Source organism: Zootermopsis nevadensis, unplaced genomic scaffold (assembly GCF_977971745.1).
Source record: "Zootermopsis nevadensis isolate Lab colony 2312 unplaced genomic scaffold, Znev_1.0 Znev_ptg000007l, whole genome shotgun sequence".
Lineage (NCBI taxonomy): Eukaryota > Metazoa > Arthropoda > Insecta > Blattodea > Termopsidae > Zootermopsis > Zootermopsis nevadensis.
Window position 1 is genome coordinate 14,308,226 of NW_028259139.1, and position 19,603 is coordinate 14,327,828.

The following is a 19,603-nucleotide window of genomic DNA, read 5'->3' on the forward strand; positions in this document are numbered from 1 at the left end:
TCCCGAAGGCTGACACAATCGATGCTCATTTAAATCGTCTGTGATGAGCATTAAAACCATTTTATATTTTCTGTCTGTTCCATTACGTGTAGCGTGAAGGCTTCGTTTCACAAATAGTTACAACTCGACTTTAATGGTTTAATGATAAGTTGGAAGCTGTTAATAGAATAATAAGAAAGATAATACACCTTTTCACTCCTGTTCTTATTCTTCCTTGATAATTTCATTCCAAAAACTAGAAAAGGTCTTTAAAAAAGGATGCGACTTGTTTATTTTATGTCTGGTAATTCATAAGATTCTCAAATATCGCTAACTATAAAATAACTGGCCATGTTCATTTTGTGTGCGATGTATGGAATATGCAGCTAAGTATTTTAAACAGATTGTTTGACCACTTCTAAGATACACCTTTGTTACAAAATGCAACACCTGATTCGCGTTTCCGTGCTGGTATACACATAATATCTTCATGCGTTCTTTAAAACGTGCATTTAGAGGTATAAAATCCGCCATGTTCGATAATTTCCACTTTGGTCACCAGATCCTATCACCTCGATGTCCACCTCACGACTTTCCTCATTCGCCATTTTGTTATCAGCGCTCTTTGGATAATCAAAAGCACGATTCTGAAGTCTTACAGAACGGCACAACCTCCACACCAAATTTCATCCAAATCTGTCGAGTGGTTCTCGACTTGAATCGACTAAACATGATCAATCCATAATGCCTTCTCGCCATTCACTTCTTGCAAGGAATGCAAAATAATCCAGAATTGTTTCAGTACCTCGGACACTGGTAGACTATGTGTGTTTGTTTGATTTGTACTCTCATTCATCAGTGGCTAAAGAACAAACGAAGTGTGAGGCACAAGGAAGGTATAGTTTTTTGAAAACACAATGTCATAAACCTAACCTAACATTAAGATACAACGTGTTCAGTAAATACTGCCCCATAGTCGGACTCTTCAGGCATCGTGACTTGAACAATTGAACTGCGAGGTGTCAGTTGTTAGTCACTTTACTCACAAACTGCTTTAACACGTGAAACTGAGATAGTTCAACAGGAAACACCCCTTTCATTTTAGAACTAATCCCTTAATTTACCGGGTCATGAAACAGGGTTCTTTTAACCGGTCTCTGGAACATGACACAAACACCTGCACGATACAACACAAATATTTTTCACACAGCCGTGTTTTCTGGTAAGGATAACCGTTTTTGCCAGCAACTATTCCGTCTTGTTCTAACACCCCGGGCATGAGATAAGAAGAACGGACCCTGGGCTCACGATCTAATCTCAATTCACATAATTGGAACGTAATTTCTGGAACACTCGATATTGTACGTTCTTCCAACACGGAGATCCGTTTTGTTTCGTGCGTCTTCCCCGCTCTCTGAAGAAATGTGAAGATCGCGTGAGCGTACTGAAACGAGAACGGAAACTTGAGTTAACCAGACACTAGCCAGTCAGCCAGCCGCAGGGCGAGAACATTATGAATATGCGAGAATTTCACTGCACACTGTCGTAATCCGAGAATAACACAGCGGTTGCTCTGAAAAGAAGAGAAACACGTAACTTATTCTACAATATTTCACTTCGCTATATATGACATACATTTGTCACGTGACAGAAACAGAAAATGTGGGAGATTTTCCATGGAGTTAGCAAAGTTTCTGTATTGTCACTTAACAGTTTCGAGTAAATGACGCGTAAGAATGCTCACAGTAGAAGCTTGTAATCCATTTTCGGCTACATATAAAATTCCTCTTGTTGTCTGTTAATTTCTGTCTCTGTCGGTAAACTTCTACCAGACTGCACGGCGCTACAACCCAGAAGGCAGCCATCTTCAAAAAAGTTTTTTTTTTTTTTTAAAGAAACGTTTTTCATTACAGATTCAAAGAAACAGTGGGCCCAAGGCAAAATAATTTCTGAGAGCACAAAGCATTATGTGCACTGTGATGAGTTATTTAATAATACATTTGTTTCAGCAGTAAATACTCAGAAAAATTAATTAAATATGAGTACGTCCGAAGGGCGTGTACTGAAATGGAGTAATCCTTTACACGATTGTTAATACTTGGACGGTTAAAGTAAGACGAATTAAAATATTCTACTCAATAATTAAATATAAAATCAGAAGCTGTGGTTCACTGACAAAATCCGGAAACGTGGAGTCAGTGTGTAACTGAAAGGACATTCCTAACTCCGCAGCGCGTTAGCTGTGATTTACATAACCAAGTTCATTTTTACAGTGGTTATGAGTTATGCGTTTCAAACCCGCTGATGGATGAACATTTAAATGATAAGTCTCGATTTTGTTGGCTTCACTGATAATTCTTTGTGAATTTGATCCTGTAATATAAATGTTCCCTGGTATAGTAGACAGATGGAAAGATTACTGTAGTAAGTTACTAAACGTTCACGTAGTCGATCAATTTAATGAGCCAGCAAAGCCCTTCAACCCGGAACTGAGCGCTTTAATGAAGCTGAAATTGCCATTCGGAAATTAAAACTTAATAAATCTCTGGGCTTTGACTTAATTCCGGCGGAACTAATCCATTCAGATGGTAGGACACTGCACTCATAAATACTTAAGGTCAAAATTCTCGATTTGGAACAAGGAAATATCACCACAAAAGTGGAAAGATTTAATTGTTGTTCGTATCCATAAAACGGGACAACACCGAGTGCAGTACCTTCCGAGGTTCCTCTCTTTTATCGAATATTCTTCTGGCACGGTTAACGCCATTTATGTATGAACTTTTATGCAAAACGCTTTTCAATTTTTCTCTAGAACATGTCATCAAGAAAGTCAGAGGGATTCAGGAGGGTTTAAAATGAAATGGTCTGCACCAGGTGCTTGCCTATGCTGATGATAATTTGCTGGGGGATGGTTTATGGGTACCAAAACCAAGAATGCAGAAACTCTCCTACAGGCTAGCAAGGAAATAGGCCTACACGTAGACGTAGCCAAAACCAAATACATGGGCGTAATACGAGATCTACATCAGCGAAAACTACTACTACTATGGCGTAACAGCCCAAAATCGAGCCCTAGCCTCCTCATCAGCGAAAACGGCAGAACATAATTATAAGTAACACATCATTTGAAAAATTATTATAAATTTAAGTATCTGGGAACAACAATAACAAATAGAAATGAGATCCATGCTGAAATTAAGAGTAGAATATGTTTAAGGAATGCTTGGTTTTATTCAATTAAGAAACTTATTATCTCGTTTACTATCAAAAACACTAAATATCAAAATATATATATAATATAATAATTTTGCCTGTTGTCTTGTACATTTGTAAAAACCGGTCTCTTACCTTGAAGGAAGAATTTAGATTAAAAGTGTTTGAAAACAGGGCACTCAGGAGGATATTTAGATCTAGGAGGGATGAAACAAGTGGGAAATTTAGAATTGTATGGGTCACCTAGCACAGTGAGGATAGTGACATGTAGGAGTCTCCGATGGGCTGGACATATAGCACGCATTTGGGGAAGGCAAGAGGTGCACACAGGATTTTGGTAGGGAATCCGTCTGGAAAACGACAACTGGACAGACCAAGAAGGAGACTGGAGTATAATATCAAGGTGGATCTTAGGGAGGTAGGCTGTGAAGATGGTAAATGGATGGAGTTGGCTAAGGATCGTGTCCGGTGGCGGGCTTTGGTGTTGTCGGTGTTACCAGGGAGTTAGTTAGTTAACCTAAATGTTCCCTCAGGGGGTCGTGTAATAGCTTTAAGACCTTAAAATGATCTTATTGTACTATCTGCTGAATCCTGCGCTCGAAAAAGATCGCTTTCTGTAGATTAGATTCAATGGATTCGCAATTCCATTTACTCTGAAGAGGTGCCATTCCATTGAAGCTGGAAGATGTGACCGATAGAAAAATAAAAAGAATCTGGTAAATTTCTATCTTAACAAAGAGACCCACGCCAAGCTGAGAAATCTTTTCATTCTATCTTTTATTACACTTCAAACGCTGTTTATAATTGAATTTTCGCAGACACAGCTTTAAATACCGCTTTTAATTTATACACGTTTGTGAAATAATCACAACCAAAGTGTCTTCAAAACTGCGTGGTACCTGGCAAGAAAACGTCGGCTAGTTTCGATGTACTGCGTGCGTCTGAACTTCATTAATTTCTTGTGTCCGTGTAAAAAAGAACCGATTCGATGAGTCATGAATGTAATTTTAGCGACAGGCATTACTTATTCAGGTTCTTGCACTACGAAAGCACAAACGCGTAAAGCGAATGTTCGCTCAAAACCGCGGAGCTGAATAAATTGTCAGCTGGGCAGAGGGACGTCTCAAGAAGTTGAATAAACTTTAGGGGGAAGAAATGCGTACAAAATTTTAGTCGGATTTTCTGAAGGAAACGTCATTTTGGAGACTTTGGCACAGATACTAGGATAACATCAAAATTGATTAGGGTGTGTACGCATGTGTAAACTCGATTCATGTACCTGAGGATGAGCATTTGGTGATGGCGTTCGAAAGAAGACGGAAAATTTCTTGAGACTGCTGTCTCTACAGAGTACAGCCAGATTCAGAGATTACTTAACGCAGAATGAGACGGCGGGATATTTTATGTGGCGACGGGAGAAAACGAACAAAACACCGAAGTAATTTCGTTCTCTCCTTCACGACGTTAAGAATGTTTAAAATCTAATCGGTAAGACTTCAAGTTCTCACGACGGTAATATTAAAGATGGCTGACTTCTGCGTTGTTGCGTCTCAAAAAGTCTGATAGACGTTTACCGACTTTTCATATATGCTTGCTGCCTCAATCATCAGGGTCCGATGGCCCTACCCTTACAGATCTCTTCTATCTGCACAATACCGCCGATGACTTACGAGATTATGAAATGCGAACAAAATATTTACTTTAAATAATTTCTTGATAGCATAACGTAACGTTCCGGTACGTATTGATCACTACTTGAAGGCGAAAAACAGAGCCGAAGTTAAGCCTTCACGCACCGTAGACCTCGTTATTTGATTGGCCAAGCGTCATCTTGAAGTGACTGCTAGCTTTGTCCATCCCATTCATCAGGTCATGACCCTGTGGCCTTTGTACAGGGCCATGACCTCACCGAGGGGTCTGTGGTTTTCCTTAGATCTTCCAAGTTGTGGAAATGCCTTAGTAACATATTCCAATTTCCCCTTACTCTTTCATAAGCGCCGTACTATTCCACCTGTATAATACTCGACGCTTAAGTCGAAGAAGGCAAAAGATGGAGGCAAACGGTGAATCCCAGTCTCCCTTCACTTAAACCTGACAGGAAAATGGATCCCTTTGCTTTAATGTCTAAAACTCATAACAGATGTGAACGCGGTGAAGCACAGAAACTTCACAAAGTCTGTATCATGGATTCACTCAATAGCTAGACTCTTTAAAGATCGAACAAAGATCGATTCATATTTGATTGAATATACGTATGTAAAGAATATCGACATAAGGATCGATTCCCACAACCCACAGCGTGTCTGGCATTCTGAAGGTGATGTAATGGCTTTGATTTCCAGGGCTTAATTTTCTGTAAAATTCGAAGTGCACTTGTGCTAAATTTATCATTAAATTTCTTAAGTAGCTTGTTAAGGTAGTGGCCGATTAGCTTTAAACTACTTCAAATTATATTAAAGTAAAGAAAACACATATACGAACTGTTTTAATATGAGAACACTATCAGTGAATTTCTTTTTCTTTTTTTTGAAGTCACTATTAATTATTTTGTTGATGTGTAATTATTCATGACAAAATCACCGCAGCTCCAATTACATTAAAATTTTTAGAAAATTATAAATGAACCAGCGACTATCAACAAGCCCTAAGAAATATAAGCACAATTGCCGATAACATTTAATTACGTGCTCTCTTGTTGCGACAAGGATAAACAGAATTACAATAGACTCTGACGAATTAAATACGTTGCCGTGAGGTTCCTTGTCTATAAACTAGAATTAAACACCGAGACGATCAAACAGCGAGTGACCAGCTCATTTCTTCAAAATAATTGCTCAACCTACTTTGTGTCCGATCCAAATTCCAAGTAGGATTTAACATTCTCACTGCGGTGTGTCCGAAGATGGGCTGTCTTCTGGGTTGTTCCGCCGTGTGTAATCTGGTAGAAGTTTACCGACGTTTCAGAGGTCCTTCCTACCTCCATCATTGCCCTGATGGACCTTTGAAACGTCGATAAACTTCTACCAGACTACACACGGCCCTACAACCCACAAGACAGCCATCTTCAAACGCATTCCGGATAACACAACCATTAACTGACAATTTAACCTTTTTTTAAAAAAATCCTTAATGTATATTTTTTTCTGATGTAGAACAAGTCTTACGCATTGTTAGCAACAGAGAACGTATCTGTTCCTGTGCTTTAGAAGCTCACTCAGTCTACTTCTGTTCACCCCTGACGTGTAACATAGCAGCAAGCTTCCAGTCTACAACATAATCACACGCCTTGACTTAAGACTGCAGTCAGACCTCATGCTCCGTCTTAACTACAGCCCATGTCATTTACATATTCGAACGGTAGTTAAAATTTGAAAGCTCTACGAAGGTTGAGATGTAACGTAATTGAGATAAATGTGGCAAAGAAGGAAGGCAGACCGACATCTGCCCTGTGAGAAAAATATGGATACCGGTGTTTCAGTAACCTCTGCGTATAAGATCATTCTATTGTTTACCGAAGGACTTGAACCCCGCCCTCAACCTTAAAACGTCTCAGCTCGGTCGATCTGAATGTGATTTGGTTCGAACAACAACGTGTTAAGTCCAGAAGCGTTAACTTCAAAAATGTTATATTGTAGTGTTGTCCAAATGTCTGTCCGTGGGACGCATTTGACTGCAGAACATGCTGTTAGAATTACAAACCAAAACATATTGATTTCAAGCACAAAAGAGAACATGACTAAGTACGTATCTGTTTACCACTCAAGACAAAAAGTTCCCTCCTTACACAAAATGCATCCAATATTCCAAAATTTGGAGTAATATTAAGAACACTGGATGTTAAATAGTGACTAACAATATAGTACTTTGTGGGAATTTTATTTATTTAGTGTTCTGTCTGACTACAGGTCCATATGAACAGAATCCTTCCATCCTTTTCTCGGACTGGGACCTGTTCATATACGTTCTTGGCAGATGATCCAGAAGTGGTTTGCCATTGCCTTCTTCTGTGTGTGAATGGAGTAATTGTTGGGATGCCACGGAGGAAAACTCCGTGTTGCCTAGACCACGGCCTTGCCCAACACAAGTTGTAAATTCGGGCACCGCCGGGAATCGAACCCGAGACCGCAGGATTACAAGGTCAGCGTTCTAACCGCTAGACCACCGTGGCGTTTTTTTTTTTTGGGAATATCCAGTAAGAAAACCAAATTTCTCAAACGCATTTTGGGATTTCGCATTTTAAATCTGCATCTCAGTATTCTTGAAACAGACAACCCCAGGAACAGAGAAAATGAAATGTAGCCGAATTATTGCCTCAGTGCATAATCAAACAAGTTTCAGACTATATAATAAGTGTATGTCCTGGGTAAAGTATTTTGCTTTTAGTGAAAATAAGCAAGCATGGATTGATGGCTATTCAGTGATAAAATTATTAAAATCACGGTGGTTCCGAAGGATGGGATATTAGTTTTACGTTCTAATCGCTTCCATGATTCATCGGCTACTCCTAGTGAACAAAACAATTTCACTCTGTCAACGTATGCAATATTTATACAGTTTCGTAAAACTGTAAAACCTCCATAAAAAGAGATAAGAAATTTCACTTCCTGATGGTGTTTTTTTCTGAGTTTTACCGCCGTGTACAGTCGATGGTAGATGCCGACATTTCAGCGCTTAAGATGGAGGCAGTCCCGAAGAAGGGAGCAGTATATTTCTCCGAAACTTTGACATTTACGAAAGACTACACCCGATGCTAAAACCCAGAAAAAAACACCATCATCAATCTCACAGCCTCGGAGACCTCAAATATCGTAATAATTCTTGGTTATTTTCTTATTTAACCACGTTGTTTCAACTGTTAATACGTTGAATGAGATTACAAGATAACAGTGAATGTTAAGAGGAATTTGGAAGGAGGGCTTTGTGTGTTCTATTTCAGGGCCCTGTCACAGCATTTGGATGGACAGACTTGAGAAAAATAATAACACCCAGCCGGGATTCTAACAGGGCATCTCCCACATAACGCGTCCCTGCTATACGACGTTTACCATAGGAACAGACTTTCGCCCTTTACTGAACCACGTGGCTAAGACAAATGGATGGAGTGGGTGCGGCAGATAAGAATTTTCGGGAAATACATCTTTAATCCCTCAGAATCTTTCTTGATTTAATTCGGATCAGAATTGCCACTTGACGCCATCTTGACTGAAATCTAGTGCTGGGCGGGAAAGAATTGTTCTGGAATGAGAGACTTCTTCCCGGAACGTTTAGTTCTAGGCACGCAATTTACAGCACGTGACGTCACACTGTAACTATTGCCCAATGCGGAACCTCAGAGTTTCAAGCTAAGGCTTTGCAAAAGAACGAACTGCGTACATTTCACAAAATTACGTATTATTTCTGTGATCAAATCAAGAACGACGAGAGATGGGCATGTAGCACGTAAGGATGTAGTGGGAAAACTTCAAATGAATAATATGACAAGGAAGGTCGAATAACTTTAAACTGAGTGCTGTGTTAAATATCTGTGTGATATCCCTTTGAAGCCCAATCGAAACTGTCTCACGTTTTTTAACAACTAATAATAACTTCAATGTATTTGCGGTGTTCGCATGATTCTCAGTGTAAACAGCGATCATTTCCTTAAATATCATTAAGCAATTAATCTTTACAATGGTAGTAGGCATGTGTTTATCCGAAACACAGATTTCTAACAAAAAATATTCAAGAAAAACAATTATGTAAATTTTATTCACATTTCATAGCGCGTAGTATTTTCCTATTATTAAGCATTTTATGTAAATGTATTGTTTATAGGAGCCTTATAGCAGCAAAGGAAATGAGCTAAATTCTTTTGTGTACGGAAATTGGAGATTCCCTCACTAGAGCGATAAAGTTCGTCGTTATTACACCTGTAAATCGCCAACGTCTTCCATTTGCCCTGGGTCCAAATATTTTGCCGAGTATCCACCTTACTGTCAGATGTTACTAAACTGCGTTCCAGGTAATACGAGAGACGATGTAAACAAAGTCGCGTAAGGGGAAGGTCTCTTACTGTTTCCTAACCTTGCCCCTCAACCAGTGTCATTTCATATCACAGTTCTTTTTATTTTAATAAGAATTCAATAACTAACTAACTAACTAACTAGATGGCTTACCGAACCCGAAGGTTCATCACCGAATTAACCAAAGCCCTCCACCGGACCCTGTCCTGGGCCAACAAAATCCAGTTTCCTTCAACTCCTATCTCGGATAGATCCCGCCTGAGATTATCCTCCCATCTACGTCTAGGTCTCCCCAGCGGTCTCTTCCCTTCAGGTTTCCCAACCAGTACCCGGTGCACACCTCTTGTCCCATCCATGCGCGCTACATGTCCCGCCCATCTCACTCTTCTCGACTTAATCACCCTCACAATACTGGGGGAGCAGTACAGATTTTTAAGCTCGTCATTGTGCAGTTTTCTCCACGCCCCATCGTCTTCCCTCTTAGGCCCAAATATCCTCCTCAACACCCGATTCTCAAACACCTGCAATCTGTGTTCCTCCCTCTGAGTGAGAGACCATGTTTCGCACCCATACAAAACAACAGGCAAGATTATTGTTTTGTATACTTTAATTTTCAGGTTCTTAGAAATCAGACGGGAAGACAAAATATTTTGGACTGAGAAGTAGCAAGCATTTCCGGAATTTAGTCTCCTCCTAACTTCCTCACAAGTATCATTTTGATTTGTTATTGTTGTTCCCAAATATTTGAACTTTGTAACCCTTTCAAAGGATTTATTAGCTACCCTAAGATAATTTTGCCCGCCTGTCTTCTGATGACGAGATACTAACATGTACTTAGTTTTTTCTGAATTTACTTCCAGCCCCACTTGTCTACCAGCCTCTAGTAAAACTTCTGCGTTCCTCTTTATTGTATTTATATCGTCCCCCAATAAATTAACATCATCAGCATATGCCAATAGCTGATGTGTCCCGTTCAATTGCAAACCCTCCTGCCTACCTTGGACCTTCCTGATGGCGTATTCTAGCGCAAAGTTAAAGAGCAAGGGAGACAAAGCATCTCCTTGTTTTAGACCGTTCTTGATGAGGAATGTCTCAGATACATATTTACCTACTCGAATTTTGCTGCAGGTTTCATTTAAGCACATTTTTATTAGACCCACTAGCTTCTTTGGTATACCAAATTCAATAAGAATATTATATAGCACTTCTCTCTTCACAGAGTCATAGGCTTTTTTGAAATCTATAAATAACTGATGTACAGTCCCACCGAACTCCCATTTTTTCTCTAGTATCTGACGAATGCAAAAGATCTGATCAATCGTTGATCTGTTTCGTCTGAACCCACACTGATGATCCCCAATAGTTTCATTCGCATATGGGGTTAATCTTGCCAAAAGAATGTTGGATAGAATTTTGTATGAGGTTGATAGCAGCGATATTCCTCGGTAATTACCACACTCAGTCTTGTCCCCCTTCTTATAAATAGGAATAATTATGGATTCCTTCCATTGATGTGGCATCTCTTCCTTATCCCAAATTAACTGAATAAGCTTATGGATCCTCATATGCAACCCTTTGCCACCTGCTTTAATTAATTCGGCCGGAATCTGATCAATTCCTGGAGATTTATAACTTTTCAACTTCCCAATGGCTAGTTCCACTTCATCTAAGCTAGGTTCTGGCACCAACAGTTCAGCTGTATGCATTTTAATCTGTCTAATATCACCAGTATTATGAACATTTAAGAGCTCGCTAAAGAAATTTTTCCACCTATTCACAATTTTTATTGGATCTGCAAGCAAATTGCCACTATCATCCTTTACCAAATTAGTCTGGGGTTGATATCCTTTCTTAAAGTTATTAATGCCTCTGTACAGGTCTCTGATGTTTTTTTCCTTATTATTTGTCTCAAGTTCAGCAATTTTGCCCTTCAGGTATTCCCTTTTCTTAGTCCTAAAGGTTCTACTAGCCTCACGTCTCACGTTACATAGATTATCCGCATTTGTTTTGTTTGGGTTCTGCAACCATTGAAATTTTGTTTGCTTCCTTCGATCTATTAATTTTGAACATTCTTCATCAAACCACGGTTTATTTTGCTTTCTCCTGTAGTATCCTAGTTTCTCTTTTGCTGAAATTTTGATGCAGTTTCTGACATTTTCCCACTCCCTGTTGATGTCCACACTTTCATTATCCTCATTTGTCTCTAAAATTTGAAACCTATTCGAAATTTCAACTTGATATTGTTCCTTTGCCTCTCCCTCACTTAATTTTTTCAACTCAAATCTTTCTGTGTCAAAATTTTGTTTAGTTCGTCTACTTACTGAAAGCCGCTCCCTCACTTTTGCTACCACCAGATAATGATCAGTGTCGCAATCTGCTCCTCTGAATGATCTCACATCAATTACATTTGTCTGCCTTCTCTTATCTACTAAAACATGATCTATTTGATTGTGTGTTCTGCCATCTGGGGAAGTCCAAGTGTATTTATGAACATCACGGTGTGGAAATTTTGTACTTTTTACAATTAAATCTTTTGACGTAGCGAAGGTCACTGCTCTGACGCCATTATCATTACTAAGTGCATGGAGACTCTCGCTGCCTATTGTGGGTTTGAAGACATCCTCCCTCCCAATTTTTGCATTGAAATCTCCTAGCAGAATTTTCATGTGATACTTGCCAAATGTATCAAATACTGATTCCAATTCTTCATAAAGGCTATCCTTGATATCATCGCTTTTGTCTTCAGTTGGGGCATGAACATTAAGGACAATGATGTCGCACCAACGTCCTTCCAAAATTACGTAAGACAACCTGTCACTAACAAATTCTACTCTCTTAACTGCTGCCCTAATTCTGCTATGAACAAAAAAACCCGTCCCTAGCTGATGATTGTCATTCCCCTTTCCATAGAAAAATGTAAAATTGTCCACTGGGATCGTGCCCTCCCCCTCCCATCGCACTTCCTGCACTGCCACTAAGTCTAACTTATAATTCCCTAATTCCCTACACACTGATTTCAGTGCCCCAGCCCTATAGAGGCTCCTAATGTTCCAGGTACCAAATCTCATGTCCTTTTTCAATTGCCGTGGTCGTGCCAAAGAGTCCGTCCTGATCCGAGGCTTGGTTGATTTTTTCGTAACACATATTTTTTTTAAAGGTGAAAGGTTGTTAGCCCTACACCCAACCCCCAACCTGGAGGACCAGGGTATCACTCTTAGTCTAGCGCATCTCCTTAGACCTGTCCGGCTTGGGTGACCCTACCATGAGCCGAAGCTCAGGCCGGCATAGCCCTAAGGGTCATTTGAGCACGCAAGCCTCCTCACCCGGCAGATTGCCTTCGACAAGGTGGTGATACCTTCGAGAAGGAATAAGAATTCAATAGCAATTATATTATTCTTTGCAGCGGTAACGGTTTGGAGCGTCATTTTGGAAAGAATTTATTACATAAATAGTTAGATGTTACAATTATACATGCTGCTTAAGTTCTTTATGTACAAACGATTTGGGGCGGGTGCATATCTATTGGAACAGCGCGTTGAACAGCCAGTTGACGGGTTACCCATGAGAAAACATTGAAATAAGAAATTTCATGGCCTAAGCTCCAGCACTAACTCAGCACTTGCCTAGAGGAACTGAGGAAAATAACAAAAAAGGCAGTCAGATTAGGTTAGGAATGAGAGATGATGGTTGTCTCTCGATCCGAGGCCTTCAGAACTGAACGCAGATCAGAATTTCACCAAATTTAGACATGGCATTAACGTGGATGGATTACTTGGGCAGTTAAGTTATACTAATTTCTTAGGTCCTTAGCGAGTTAGAAACTGAATGGTCTGGATGTTACCTGTGGAGTCTAACGGCTTCAAATTGCAATAATTGTTTATTCTCTTCAATTCAAAAACAAATTAGACTCGTCATGGGAGAACCCTGCCCATTTTTCCGTCCACGTGTCCGTCTGGTTCAAAGTTTTACATCCCAAAATACGCGATGGATTTCCAGATAATAGGCAAGGTAGGTAAAGAACCTGATGAGCGCGCAATTAAGTTGCCTCAACCTAATCTACATTACCGAACGTAACGTAACTTAACCTAACCTGATCAAACTCAACTTAATCCACCTTATCTAACGCAACGAAACCTAACCCAATCCAACCTAACCTAACGAAATTTAACACAAGCTAACCTAACCTAACCTAACCTAACCTAACTTATCCTAACGTAACCTTTAAACCTACTGCTATTCAGGTTACAGGGGGGGCTACGCTTGAATGTCTGTACCCCATCAATCATCCTTAAATCAATTTGTCTTACTATCTGCTAGACTCTATTGCTCTCCGTAAGCAAAATACGGTACTCACATATTCAGAGATTAATAAACAGTTGAATTCCGAAAGTAATCCAACATGGTAGGAATGAAAGAGCATTTTCGATTACTCTTTTTCATTGTCAACGTATGACTGATAAAGACAAGTCGAGTCAAAAGAACACTTCTCGGCCTAACTCAACGGATTTCAACGCATTCTGTCAACTGTCCAACTGAAAAATACGACAAAGGTTACAGACGCAAGCAAAGTGAATATTTTGCAGACATCAAAGTCACTCACCGTATGACTTGAGTATGTAACTGGAGACAAATAGAATTTCAGAGTCGGTACTTTTACCAATCAATTGATTCCATAATGAAGGGCTTTCTTTAAAATGTTTGTTGCTCAGTTGTTCATAAAATTCTTTGCCAACTTCACACGCATTTCGTGAATGACCCATATTAGGCCAACGTTACACCGTCTGCGTTTTGGATTCCCCTGACCAAGACGACACAGAAAATAAAATTGTGCAATAATTTAATTAGTGGAGTCCCACTAAAAATTAATCAATTAATTAATATCTTCAGACATCATCCTGTATTCCAACTGCCAACTAATTTCTCCACGCGAAATTTCGCAACTACGCCTGATGTTTATTGCACGTGTAAGAAATCCAAGATTGTATAACAGTCTTCACATCTACTGATTTTATGACTCGCCATGCTTGGGAAGAATTTAATATGTGTAAGCAGTCCAATTTGTAGTCAATTAGAAGCCTCTGTGAAACGGCATTGCGTCACGTGACGTCATACGGCAGGTCCCAGATTCTGTGTTACAACCCTGTTAATTCACACACCCAAGTTTTGCTGTTTTCGGACAAGTCCGCGTCATATTTATGTCTTCGCACGCATCTCCGAATATTTTCTCTTAACTGTAATAAAACAGGGCAACGCTCAAAAGAATTTACTTAACCAAAAACTATTTGCTGGCATGAAACCCCAAAGTTCACAGCCATCACCATGGAAACATCCAAATGAAACCTTCCACCCCCCACCGCCGGCGTATTAAAACAAATTCACGCCTTCACATCTTCAATCTTTAAGCACTTTAATACAGGAGACTCTCGTTATACGCGGTGGTTGCGTCCCTGAGAAAAGCGCGTGCCTAAACAATGACCTTGGTTCCCTTAGTTGCAACAATGAATTATAATAATACCCTCGACTCCCATTGTCGCGCGCCAACTGTTGCAACAAAGACGCCGAGTTACAGTGTTACCAACAGAACGCATGTGGCAGACAGACTTTGCCCATAAGGTGGGTTTTTTTAATAATTTCGGAACGTAAAACCTCTTTTGTATATCAACATTTTTATTTTAGTTAATATTCTTTTAAATGGGCGATAAGTGTCGGACTCAAAGGCTGTATGTTTACGTCGTTAATCATCCTGTAGACCAAGGTTGAGACACTTTCCTTGTTACGAAGCAAAAATTCAGTAAACGTGCAATCAAATTACAATGGAAGTAGGCATTGAACGTTTTTTTGCCATTTTCGTCTACTTAATTTACGAACGTAAGAAAGTGTTTTCGTGTAATATTTGCTCTCTACATATGATTTCCATTACACAGACCCTGCTTTTCCAAGCATCATTCATTAAGACGTCATTTTTAATTTCCATGGAAAGTCTATAGGTAACACTGCATGAGGTTTACAGGCCGTCATCAACTTTTATTATTGTTTTAGGTGAGATTTTAGGTTCTGACAGCATCGAATATGAAGATGGCTGTCTTCTGGTTTGTTACATTGTGTAATCTGGTAGAAGTTTACACACGTTTCAGAGTTGCTTGCCGCCTCCGTCATCAGGGCGTTTAGTAAGCCACGTAGAAAGAATCTCAACAACCTAGAATAGTCGTCATGCATTGTTATCAATTTCCTGTTTTCCAGTTCATTTGTATGTGTATTTGTTTTGTGTGGTTATTAGACCGTGTCTTAATTTGACAAAGGCCTGCATAAATTAGAACTGTCTCAACTCAAAAGTCCTCAGGGATGGGTTAAATGATTACAATAACAGACGAGGTGAAAACTACAAATGACGCAATCAGATCACTCGCGTCTTCCGTAACAATAATTAATGCTATAACACAGTAAAGATGGCGTCACAAAACTATATTTTAGCAACTATGTCTCACGAGCAGTGGACTGCATTACCAACTGAAGACGCAGTACAATACGGACACGTCCACGGGGACACCTGCTGAGGAATGGATTCCTATCATCAGGTGGATTACTTCAGTGCAAAATCTTATTTTTGTAAGACACAAGGGATTGGACCTCAGCCCTGGCAGCCATCGCTGAAGACAGACGGTTTAAATAAAGTTCGTTATTTTGGATGTACTGCACCGAGTACGTCGTTTAATTGTGCTGTATCAGCAGCAAATGCTACTTACCGCCGAACGCTTATGGCAAACTTAAAATTACGTGAACAGAATATGAAGTGACCCATCTCAAGGCAGAGACTTATCTCGTAAGGAAGTTACGTACAGTTTACACTGCAACACGAGCTGGATGGCACGAGGGCCGCGGGCTGAGCTAACCCGGAAAAGCCTAAGTTCGAACGGGGCACCCCCGAACACAGCGTCACCTCAACAAATGCCTCCGGGCTCCCAATGACAGACTTTGCCGATGCGGATTACAAAGGCAACTGAGACCGACCTTGAGACAAAGGCGTTAGCAGTCGCTTGCATCGTCAGAGTAACAAAATGCGTGAGCCGGAACCGACACTCTTAAGACCCTTCGCGCACGAGCAGTTTTTCTGCCGCATTGATGGAACGCACTGCTTCAGAAGGAAGCGAGCGCACGTGCGGTAGTTTTACCGCTGCGGCAGAAAATCCGCTCTTGCGCGCAAGCCCCCAACTCCACAATCTGATCAACTTCCCTGCGTTCCACTCAAATTACGAGAATCGGTCTCTGGCAATATTTTTCCTGCTATCTTAAGATGTTTGTGGTGAAACGTAATAGCAGTTGTGATCACAAGTAGACTCAAAACAATTCCCGAACTTCTTTGACCGTTGCAAATCCGAAAGAGGGGAAGGAAGGGCAGGAGCAATGGCAGGTATGGGGGGGGGGGGAGAGAAGACCATGAAAAGATAGCACATACGACGAGACAACTCAATCCTTCGTACTTCTATCAGATGGGAACGTATTACAGAAAGCTTCGGTTGAAACGGGCTAAGGCGTGTGCTAGATTGCGTATTCTTTATACAGGATGAGCACAAACGAACATTATACTTTCAAAATGATACAGAGAACAAATGCGACGTACTTAGAACTTGATATCTACACTAGTCGACAGAAAAACTCTCAAAGTTTTGTACACACCTCACGGGGATCCGATATGACCTCCATCATCAGGGCGCCCTGATGCATGTTTACATTCTATATCATAGGATCATTTTTCCTACAACAATACTTAAGTACGCCCGTGATATTTTATATACTTAAACTAATGTTCCGTGAAATTAGTTAGACAGAGGAAGATTATAAACAATTATCACTCGTCGCCCTGATTATGGAAGCAGCAAGGACCTCCGAATCATCGACGAACTTCCACCAGACTACAATCCAGAAGACAGACATCTTCGGATTCACCGCCGTGAAAACTTCATATCCTACTAATAGCAAGCAAACTTCCTTCTTAAATTCCATCGAAATCTGCGAGGAAAATATAGTTCCGTTGTCCGCATTGCAATTTATTCTATCCCTCATATGGACAAGAGTTTTTCTTGCATGGATTTTAACAGGCAACACAGATTTATGGATAGTCAGAGACACAAACAGCTTCTGCGTTACGTTCAACAGTAAGGAGCACATAAATCTGTTTTGAATAATAAAACAGTCTTATGTGGTGTTGCGCCGACTCATAACTCTGATGATGGAGGCAGAGGGAACGTATAAAACGTCGGTAAACTTCTATCAGACTACGCAGTTCAACACTCCAAAAAAAGTAGTGTTCACACACGCCGCTAAGAGAACATAAAATGTCACAATGTTTTCAACAAATAAATGACAGATTTTCCTTGCATTGTTAAAAAGAAATTGACTGTAAAGTTGCGCACAGACCAAGGCGAACAATGCTTATATACATTGTTTCTCGTTTTAACGTGTGACGAACGTCTCTTGCGAACATTTGCTAGTTGGAGAACATTCATTGTTCGTGAGAGCATTTGCTATTCAGTAGCAGAGATGTAACGTTAAAAACGAACATTGAATGCTTTGCTGTTAAAAATAAAAGAAAAATGTCTTGATTTGATGCACCAAGTTAATGTACTAGTAACAACCTGCCAGTTGTTTTAAGTGTTTTCATCTTTCGTTAAGATACTTATTTTTTCGAATAATATAATTTCTCGTTCAAAACCTTCGTTTATTCAGGGATTAAAAGTGGCCCAAAGAACAAATGTTAAATTGAACAGTGCATCACGAGCTGCGTTAACGTCCATGTAATCTAGTGGCAAATGAGAATCAAACCAAGCGTCTGACTAATTGTTGTTTACTATTAGGTAGTAAAATGAAATTTTAAAAATTTATTGGTTCAGTACAGAACAAACATTGTACTTTACCACAAATAGCACACGGTAACAACAAATATGCAGTATCAACATACACAAACACTGTACAGTGAATTATTCAATAATTGAATTGTAATAAAATATTATGTATGTAGTGTACTGATATGGTAGTCTGACTAATTAAATGTCATCAAAAGAATTAAAAAATGAGCCGAGTGGTACATTGTTCATTATTTTATGAAGAACTCAAAGGAAATTTATCTCCATTATTCATTTAATAATATTATTTTTATAGGCAGAAACAAAACCCTGCTCACATTGTTAGAAAGTTTTATGGAACGTAAATAAATATAATAAATATTTCTAGTGCACTTAAAACGATTATAATACAGTTTACTGAAACGAAGTATTTATTACGACCGTCTGTCTGCAAGATTGTAGAGATGTTGTGGAGTTTTAAAATTACAAAATGCAAAATCAAAAATTTAAATACTAGAAAACCGATATCTGTAGACAGATTTTGAAGTAAGAATGACAAATTATTGTAGGTTTATTTAGTACCCAAAAACAGATAAAGAATCAAATTTTTTTTTTGAAGTTTCTTCTTTCTCATAATTCACAAGATACAAATTCATTTTCAAGAAACTTAAATATTTCCGTACTTACCCACTGTTTTCTGCCTAAAAAAACACTGAAGAAATCTTCATACACTTAAATTTATGTAAAACACTAATTAAATCACGTGTTTAGTATTCATGTGATTTCGTTTAACATAAATAAAGAATTATTCACCAAGACTTTTATTCGTTTAAATCACAGTACGGCGACCAACTATCCTGATTAAGATTTTTTTAAAAAATCTTTCTCATTCCTTCTTAGCAATTCCGTAATAGTACCTCAAATTATATCAGAAACACTTTCGTCTTAAACCCCTCTAATTCATTATTCATTAGTCATCCTATCATTCGACACTACACACCACTTAGAGGAGACATCTGAACTAACCCGTAAGCTAAATCCAGATTGTCAACTGTTTAGATGTAAAGACGAGCCCAGTTTATAAGAAACAGAACCACCAGAGTGCGTTCGCTATGCAGACCAATGCAAGTCAAACAAATGCAAACTAGCGTTCTCTTGTTTCTGCCCCTTTCGTATACTTCGCACCGACAAATATTTTGTTAAAAAATTTGTTTTTAAGTATATGGATACGTTGTTTGTTCCTCAATAGGCCAAATGTTTTCATCAATAACACCTACACCTAAACAAAAATTATCTTGCGCTGTTTAAAAAAAGTGCCTTTCCAGTCGGTAAATATTTGGCCTTGTTCATAAACGTAAGTTCGCTGGGGCACGTTTATTCGTCTGTCAAATGCGCATTAAAGTGTTTATCAAATGTTACCCATATTAAAACACTCCATATTTTTCTCAAATTTAAATTGTGCATTTACTTCTAAATTCTACACGAAGTCTTCATATTATCTGTGGTTAAATGTTTTAAATAGGCCTACATAGCAAATTTCTAAACTGTTTCACAAAAAATCACAAT

At 39.2% G+C, this 19,603-nt stretch overlaps 1 long non-coding RNA gene across 1 annotated transcript; it reads right to left on the bottom strand.

The window, feature by feature from the left end:
* Nucleotides 1-247: 247 nt before the first annotated feature.
* Nucleotides 248-19,130, bottom strand: LOC110833545 (uncharacterized). The gene is made up of 2 exons (XR_002544242.2): nt 18,725-19,130; nt 248-1,423 (listed from the first exon to the last, which is right to left on the bottom strand). It is a non-coding gene; the product is annotated as an uncharacterized LOC110833545 (long non-coding RNA).
* Nucleotides 19,131-19,603: the final 473 nt, after the last annotated feature.